At 38.0% G+C, this 9,164-nt stretch overlaps 1 pseudogene; it reads right to left on the reverse strand.

Annotated features, from left to right (window-relative positions):
• Positions 1–3,850: 3,850 nt before the first annotated feature.
• Positions 3,851–9,164, reverse strand: part of LOC125862105 (ABC transporter G family member 29-like) — a 13,032-nt pseudogene continuing 7,718 nt past the window's right edge.

Below are 9,164 nucleotides of genomic sequence, written 5' to 3' on the forward strand. Positions count from 1 at the left end.
CACAACAAATCATCAACATCATAAATAGATTTTCTGTGAAGATTGTATGGGGGATCTATCTTTTCACAGCCCAACCCTCTTCTATTGTTGTTGCCTTGACCAATTAGATTTGTAAGAGTCTTAGAGGAATTGGTCCATTTAAGAGATTTTTCCAGTTCTTTTTTTACACGGACCAGGTTCCTCTCCAGCAGAAGATTTCTCTCCAGAGCCAATTTCATCTTCATTTCAGCAGTGTGCAACTTATTTTCAAGCTCCAGCTGCATGTTGTTGGCCTCGTTCTTTCCTTTAAAAACTGTAGTAGTCGCCCCTTTTATCTTTTCCTTCAGTTCTAGAGTTTCAGCTTCTAGAACAACCATTTGACTTTCAATATAATATATTTGGGCAACTGAAGCAATTTTTCCATCTTGAGAGAGGTCTAGGCTATCGTTCACGAGATCTTTCTCAGTTGTCAGCTCACTTATCAAATCAAGTAATACAACATCTAGCTTTCTCAATTTACTAGTAGAAAGGGTATTCAACTTTTGCTTGAAATCTGATAAAGTTACCTTTTCATCAGCATCTTTCTCATCTGACTTTTCCATGAAAGCATCATCTGAGTGTTCAACATCATCTGAATCACTTGAGGAATTTCCCTATGCTACTAGATCCTTCTTCACCGCCTGGAAAAAAGCTTCTCTTCTGCTTATCTTGGGACGGACCTGGTCCTCCTTTTTGTCTTTACCTTCTTCAGTCTTGACAAATTCCATGTGGTCAGCTTTGTGCGTAGGACAGTTTCTAATGGAGTGACCTGGTAGATCGCACTAGCCATACACTTCACTTGAGCTGGTAGCCTTGTCATGATTTTCTTTCTTCTGATCGGCCTCATCAATCAGATCTGTCCTCTTGTCTTTGCCCTCGAGAAAGAGACCCTCCCCTTTTCTGTGCATCTTATGAACTTGAAGATGCTCAATAGTGTATACAACATTACATCAGGTTCTTTTGTCTCATTTCCATTCACAAAATCATTTGTCCAAGATCTAGGAAGAATTTCCAGTATCTTAGAGACTTGTTTGACAACATAGACTGGTTCTTCAAGGAACATGAGCTCATCTGTAATGGTGAAGAATCTGGTGTGCATTTCATGAATGGGTTCACTTTCTTTTATGGTGAAGCCTTCAAACTGAGTAGTAAAGAGATCTAGCTTAGATTTCCTTATTTCCTCAGTGCCCTCATAAGTTGTTCTCAACAAATTCTAGATTTCCTTGGCTGATTCACAAGATGAGATCAGATCGTATTCATTTACACTAAGGCCACACATCAGTAGCTTCCTTGCTTTGTGATTTTTCTGGACTAATGGTTTGTCAGAGTCATTATATTGTTGTCGAGTTTTGGGAATGACTCTTGTGACCTCTCCATCTTTAACCTCCATAATTGGCACATAAGAACCTTTACATATGACGTCCCATACTTCTATGCCCTCAGCCATAAAATAGTCTCTCATCCAAATCTTCCAATATCTATAGAACTGACCATCAAGAAGAGGAGGTCTTGTGGAGGACTGAATTCTTTCCTGATTCAGTGGTGACGTCATTCCTCGCAGAAACTTCGATCTTGGTGTTAATCAGATAGAGAGCCCACGCTCTGATACCACTTGTTGAAATGTATGTGTCCACCTATCAGTCAAGGACTAGGTCCTTTGACTCAGCAAAAATAGTAACTAAAAATATGCGTCCACTTGTTTTGATGGGACTAGGTCCTCAACACAGTTACAATAATAAACAGTAAAATAAGTGCTGAAAGTAAAGATTGAACAAGCAACTTTACGTGGAAACCTCATTGCTCAAGGGAGTAAAACCACGACCTGGCCTACCAGGACTTTTCAAACTGCTTTCACTAATCTTCTCCAAGCAAAAGTAAAAGCCAGTTTACAAAATGAGATTAGCCTACTAATCTCCACACTAAGCAATACCTCCTATCACTTAGCTGAGCCAGAGCAGAAACAACATTGCCCACTAAGCTGTCACCCCTAGATAAGTTAGACTATTCTAAGCGGATACAACACCGCCCACTAAATCAACTAACTCCTAGATGACTTAGAATTTGACTAAGCAGCAAAACAATGCTGCCCACTAAACCAGTTAAACTCAACTGATATAGGCTTTTAGAAACCGAAAAAAAAATCTAATTCCTTGATAGATTAGGAATAGATTTATAATATAAGCACATGAGACACAAAACTTTAAATACAACAAAGACTCTTTAGTACTCCATCTGATCTCTTGTTGATATGAACAATGTTCTTCCTTGAAAATGACCTTCTTTTCAAGCTTATGAATTTTTAGAGAAAATACAAGTTTAGTTTGCCAAGTCTTGAGTTTGTGTTTGTTGGAAAGAGATAATATATTGAAAGTGAACAGAAACTCCTTAAGCCAATCTCATTGGCTGAAGGCCTGCTGTTAGAAAAGTTGTGCACTTGCCGTAGCAGCTTTTCTGACGTATCAACTTTTATGACAGCTGTCTTTTCACCTTTCCATAACGCAGTCTTGCAGGGACCAGGTCCCTTACTAACTTCTTTATGAGTTCTTGAAAGGTTTGCTGGATGACTTCCTTCTTTGGATGAATGAATTAATTATGGTGTTTGTCATGTATAAAATATCAACCATAAAGAATTATTACCGATTGGACAAACACCCTCCTCCGTTCTGATTGGTGTAGTACGCTGACGCCTCATTAACTTTTGACACGACAACTTTATAGCTGTACCCCATTATGCATCTGATGGAGATGATAGAGAGAACTCTGCTGGGGACTAGGTCCCTACATTTTTGAGACATTGAAATAGACAATGTCGTCCGCTCTTCCTATTGGTGTATGACACTATACTTTTCACCTACCACCTGACGTGATAGCTTTACAGCTGTACCTCATTTGAATCTGGACGAGAGCACTCTGCCGGGGACCAGGTCCCTGCATTTGTGAGGATCATCAAAACACCTAGAATATAACACCTGCCAATGTCATTTTCTTTCGTGATTGTTTTGGTCTTTTCCCACTCTTTTAATCCCTACACTATGACGTTTTAGCCTATTCTAAGTGGGATTAATGGGAGTTTAGTTGACATAACCCTTCCCATTCATGCATAAAGCTCAAGAAACAAATCAGTATGATCAAACTCCTCTCAAGCAAGAAGTAGGGTTTCATAGCTTCAAGTTTTAGTTCAAGGATATTTGATCTGCATGTTAAGCTTGACCTCCTAAGTAGCCTTCTCGATGGGATGATGCCTTTTATTTCTTAATGCCAAGATAAAAGTTGGTTGAAGGTGCAATCAATTCTTTGCTCTGAGTGCCATACCAAGTGTGGTTTGACCTGAAATGTGAAAATGTTAGCTAACATGGTGTAAAATAACATCTTACACCTCAATGTGTTTGTAAAACTAATTGTTGTACTATATTTTTCTTGTACCCGAGGTGGAAGGTATCCCGTCAATAAGTCGGTTATAAAAAAGAACTACCACAACCCTCTTTATCCATATATGCGATCATCTATACTTTATGAAACTCACATAAGTGGAGTTCTCAAGGAATAGACTGACGTTCAATTTTTAGTATGAGGTAGGAGTATGGTGTGCACGCTACCCTCCCAGACCCCCCTTGTAGGATTACACTGGGTATGTTGTTGTTGAGGATAAGACAAGTCCTGAAACTAATACTGCAATATTTTATAGATGCAACATAAGTAGTTATTTATAGAACTTTCAAATGCAATACATCTTTATAGAGATGGATACCTTGTTAGTCGCTCTTTACATCCTATGAGTTTCGCATAATATGTAACAATTACCACACTCTACTATGAGACTATTAAGGTATTTCTACCTTTTCAGGAAGTTCAGTGTCTTAATTCTGTAGGAATACATGAATGCAAAAAAAACTGCAAAATTGACCAATAAGATGGAACTAGTCCCATGAAGTTTGGATTATATCCAAAATGATCTATGAGGTAGTCCTTAATCTTAGTATCAATAATAGACATTCATGGAACTTTTATGGTACCCTCCACATCACCATATTGTGAGACAATGCACCCGTAGACAATTCATGCCACCGGGCAAATCCAATAATACCAAATCCACCACTTTGAAATTCTCTGAAATTATAGCAAGAAGAATTAGCATTGTTGTTAGGTTCAATATTTAACATGTTATTTTGGACTTGTGTGAAAGAGTAAACTTACTAGTTTGGGGATGAAGAAACCTGAGAAGAGATTGAAAAGCGAGAAGAAAGCTGCAGCGAAGATTGAAGCTACATGGTGTTTTGGTGTGATAGCAACAGTCATCATTTCGTAGTACGTAAATTATAGGAAGGAGAAGAAGTTCACAAAGTAGATTTAGAAAAATTTAGCTGTTGTCAACTCAAAGCCAACCATTGTTTATAGTATAAGAGTGTAGTATGTGTTGGGAAAGGCAAGCACAAACAAAGGCGCATGATAGAGCAATAGCAGAAGAAAACCCAAATCTAAACTTTCCCTTCTATTTGAACCACGAGAAGACAACGTTGTAGTAGTGTTGTAAATGCAAGGGAAGCCCCATGCTCCAACAATTTCAACAATCAAGAGAAAAATTATTCCAATATTTAACCCAAAAACTCTAATCTACTCTATCAAATTTTAGCAAGTAGTAATCAATATGTACGTAATGAAGATATAAGAGTAGAGAGCGTGATTGTTACCTTTATTTTGACATTTGAGGTGAAGTGATTAAAAAGAGTTTTGGAAGTCAAAGAGGGAAATGGGAATGAAACCCATTCCCCTCCCTTATATTCACTTATGATTCGCGACAAACCGCTATAGCGGTTGGGTGGCCGCTATAGCACTATCCTGACCGCTATAGTGGGGTCTAGCTTAGTGGGCGAAAAGAAATCCAGTTGTAACCATCGAGACCAGAAATGCCCGCCTTTTTTTGTTATTCACCAACCCAATATGGCAACATCAATCGCCTTATGTATTCACAACTTCCTTGTCCTTTTTCTCTATAGACAATGGTGCAGAGTTGCATATAGCACAACTATTCTTTACAACTAGCCACTTCTTTACACACTCTTCATGATACTCATGCCTACAGTAAAGAATACCAATATTTTCCTCGTCCTTTTAGTCAGTCTGCAATAATGAGTGTAACATATAAATGTCATCAGAGCTATCTCAAAGAAATAAGCAACAAGAAAAGGAATATAGTTCTACTGAAAAGCAAATAAAGGAAAATGTTAACACCACATAATTGTATACGGGAGTAATAGTCATGCAGAAGCAATGAAGGATGCCTAATGCCTATTTAGTGCTAGAAGCTAACCTCCATATATAATCTCACCCTTGGGTAAAGAAAACGTTTTGTGTCATATGCCATGTATTACCTTTTCATTGACTTATAATCAATATAAGAATATTATGATTTTCTGTAGAGGTAATACCTGGCATATGACACAAACTATTTTCTTTACCCGTAGGGTGAGCTTATGGAGGTTAGCTTCTAGCACTAAATAGGCATTGGACATCCTTTATTGCTTCTGCATGACTGTTACTCCCGTATACAATTGTGTGGTGTTAAGATTTTCCTTGATTTTCTTTTTAGTAGAGATATATTCCTTTTCTTGTTGCTTATTTCTTTGAGATAGCTTTGATGACATTCATATGTCACATATATTATTGCAGACTGACTACAAGGATGAGGAAAAGATTGTCATTCTTAACTGTGGGCACGAGTATCATGAAGAGTGCATAAAGAAGTGGTTAACTATGAAGATAAATGTGCTATATGCAAATCTGCAACATTGTCTACAGAGAAAAAAGACAAGGAGGTTGTGAATATAGAAGGCGACTGATGTTGCCATATTGGGTCGGTGAATAAGATAAAAATGTGGGCATTTCTGGTATGGATGGTTAATACAAGATTTCTTTTCGCCCACTAAGCTGGACCCCGCTATAGTGGTCAGGATGCTGCTATAGCGGCCATCAAGCCACTATAGCAGCTTGTCATGGATCAGAAGGGAATATATGGGAGAATAATATTTTTCATTCCCATTTACCTATTTGATTTCCCAAACTCTCTCTAATCACTTCTCCCTAAACATTGAAATCAAGGTAACAATCACACTCTCTACTCCTATGCCTTCATTAAGTACATACTGATTACTGCATGCTAAAATTTGATAGAGTAGTTTAGAATTTTTGGGTTAAATACTTAACTTTGAAATTTTGTTCTTATTTGTTGAAATTGTTGGACCATGGGACTTCCTTTGCATTTACAACTTTATTACAAAGTTTTGAGTGTACGGATTATGGAGAAAAGGACCGGAAATGGGTTCGAAATAATGGGGGGAGTTGAAGGGTTGTTCATGGATTGAAACTTAGATTCGGGCATGATTGAGGAGTTGGAATGCCCGTATTCTTGCATATTTTGATAGTAAGGTACTTTAGAAAGACTGATTTGTAGTAAAAGCGATGCAAGCATGACTTTTGGGTAAAGGGGTGACACATCCCTTGGAGGCCGGAGACGATGAAGGTGTAACACCTTGAAATTAGGAAAAGAAAGAAATTTACCTGGAGAGGGAGAAGTTGCAAGAGGTGAAGCTGATGTGTCCGCTGCTGTTGTATTGCCAGATAAAGATTGTGAGTTTTAGTTGTCTTGGGGCTTGGATGGAGAGGAAATAGACGGTGATGGGAAATTTGTTATTGTGATTACTGCTATTTCTAATTGAGTTGGCAGATCTGTAACTAGGAGAAGTTTGGGTGTGTGGTCCAAAGAATTTGACATTGTGGTTTTTGTCCATCCCAGGTGAGTTGATATAATAGCAGTATTGGAGAACAATGTTTTAAATGAAAGAATATCCTTACCAAATCACACATCTCGGGATACTATACCTTTGCAAAAATTGGGTCAAAACATTGGTGACAACGATGAGATAATGAGAATCTGAGATAGACACATGGGGTATATTTTGATTCAAGTTTATTTTTGGTGTATGGTTTAAGACATGGATAGCAAAAACAACCAAAAACCCATAGGGAGTTATAATCATGTAATTTTCTAAGTAATCTTTGGAATAAGGATTGGTTATCTAGGTGAGAGGTTGGAAGACAATTGATGAGGATGCATGCAAAAGACCAAAATTGGGGTGGGAGGGATGCCTCACGTAAGGGTGTTCTTGCAGTTTCTACAATGTAACGATGTTGTTGTTTTGCAAGTGTAAATCGTTGAGGTTTATAAGGTGGGGTGGAGAGGTATTGAATGCCATGAAGAGAAAGATAGAATTCAAGACTTTTATACTCACCTCCGCCATCAATGTACAATGATAAAAATTTCGTGTCAAAATATTTTTTCATTATAGGGTGAAATTTTTGAAAGATCTCTTTAACATCTCTTTTCTTTGTTAGTGTGTAGAGCCAAGTGTATTTCGTATATTGGTCAACAAAAATACAACTTCTTGTAAAGAGATAAAACCGTTGATAGCTTCCATAAATCACTAAAAATACTTTGAAGTGGTTTAGAGCTACACAATGATAATTGGGTAACCGGATGTCGATGGGCTTTATTAGACGAACACGAATTACAATAAAATTTTGTCTCACCCATGAAATGGTAGCAAGACGTTGGTGCGAAGTAGTGAGAGGACTGGATGTGGAAATCATGTGAGCTTGGGGATGTGAAACAAGCCACTCATATAGTCCATTGTTGGTCTGACTGTGCACTAGTGGTTTTTGCGTTTTCAAATCCTTCACAACAAAGTCAAAAGGAAAAAATTCAATAGACGTAAGATTGTCTTGACATAATTTAGAAACAAAGAGAAGTTTGCGTTTAATGGAAGGGGCACATATTGTGTGGGTTAGCTTATAAACATTATTTGATGCATTTAATTTAGTAGAACCAATGTGAAAAATGGGAATTTTGTTACAATCACCCATGGAAAAATTCGTGTTACCGTAGTATGGCTGTAGGTTGTGCGACTCTGTTGTGATGTGATGGGTGACTATTGAGTCAACTATCAAGGGGTTAGTTGACTTTGGCTTCAAAGTGATTATGAGTCTTCGAGCGGCAAACATTGGCGTTGTGGCAAATTCTGTTACATAGTTGACATTGAGTAACACCGTTTGGATTTGAATTGGACTGCCATTGTGGTGGAGTGCTTCGAAGAAAATTTTGGCGCCATTGTAGAGAGTTGTTGGTCTATATGTGATTATTGCTATTATTGGAATTGAATTTCGTGGGTGCAGCAAGTGCAACAGTGATGGTACTAGGCAATTTCTTAGCATCCTTGTGGCGAAGGAAAAATTTATAGTCTAGTAGCTTTTCAAACAGTTCCTCATAACAGATAGCCATATTGCGTGCATGAATTGAAATAGAGATCAGATGAAATTCAGAACCTAGACAACTGAGTATTTTGACGATGTGTTCAGGTTGGACACATGATCACCAACAGTGGCTAACTTATGCGAAAAGAACCGAATAGTGTGAAAATATTCAGTGATGGAGCGAGAGCCCTTAGTGACATAGGCAAGCTGATCATGTAAACTCAAGATTCGGGTTTGAGATCTTTTTGCATAAGTGGTATGCAAAGAATTCCAAGATGATTTAGCCGAGTCAGCGGCAACAACAATAGAGATAATAGTGGGTTCGACAGAAGATATGAGGGCACTCTTGATGAGTTGGTCCTGATGGAACCAAGTAAGAAAGGATAATTCGGAGATATATTTGTGCCGATGGTAATCGTGTGATTGGGGACGAAGTGGTTCCATCGAGATGGCCAATGAGGTTGTAGCCATACATAAACATGGAAAATTGGGCTTTCCAAGTGGTGAAGTTGTGACCACCACTTAGTTTGATAGGTAATTGGGACGTGGGATTGAATTGAATGATAATGTTGGTACCCCGCCATGTTATTAGCATTGACATCTCTAAAATTGTTGCCATTCTGATTGGTCATTGTTGCTGATCTGCGTGAGGAGGAGAAAAATATTAGATCATACTTATTCAAGCGTGAATAGTCTTGATACCATATAAAGATTGAATATATGCTGAAAGAGTATATTTTATTACTGAAGGCAATAAGGTATTAGGGATAAGGCACAAGTACTCCCTAGACTATGACCGAAATTTTAGTGACACACCTAAACTTAACTAGGGTCCTATTAGA

Source organism: Solanum stenotomum, chromosome 4 (genome assembly GCF_019186545.1).
Source record: "Solanum stenotomum isolate F172 chromosome 4, ASM1918654v1, whole genome shotgun sequence".
NCBI classification, from domain to species: domain Eukaryota; kingdom Viridiplantae; phylum Streptophyta; class Magnoliopsida; order Solanales; family Solanaceae; genus Solanum; species Solanum stenotomum.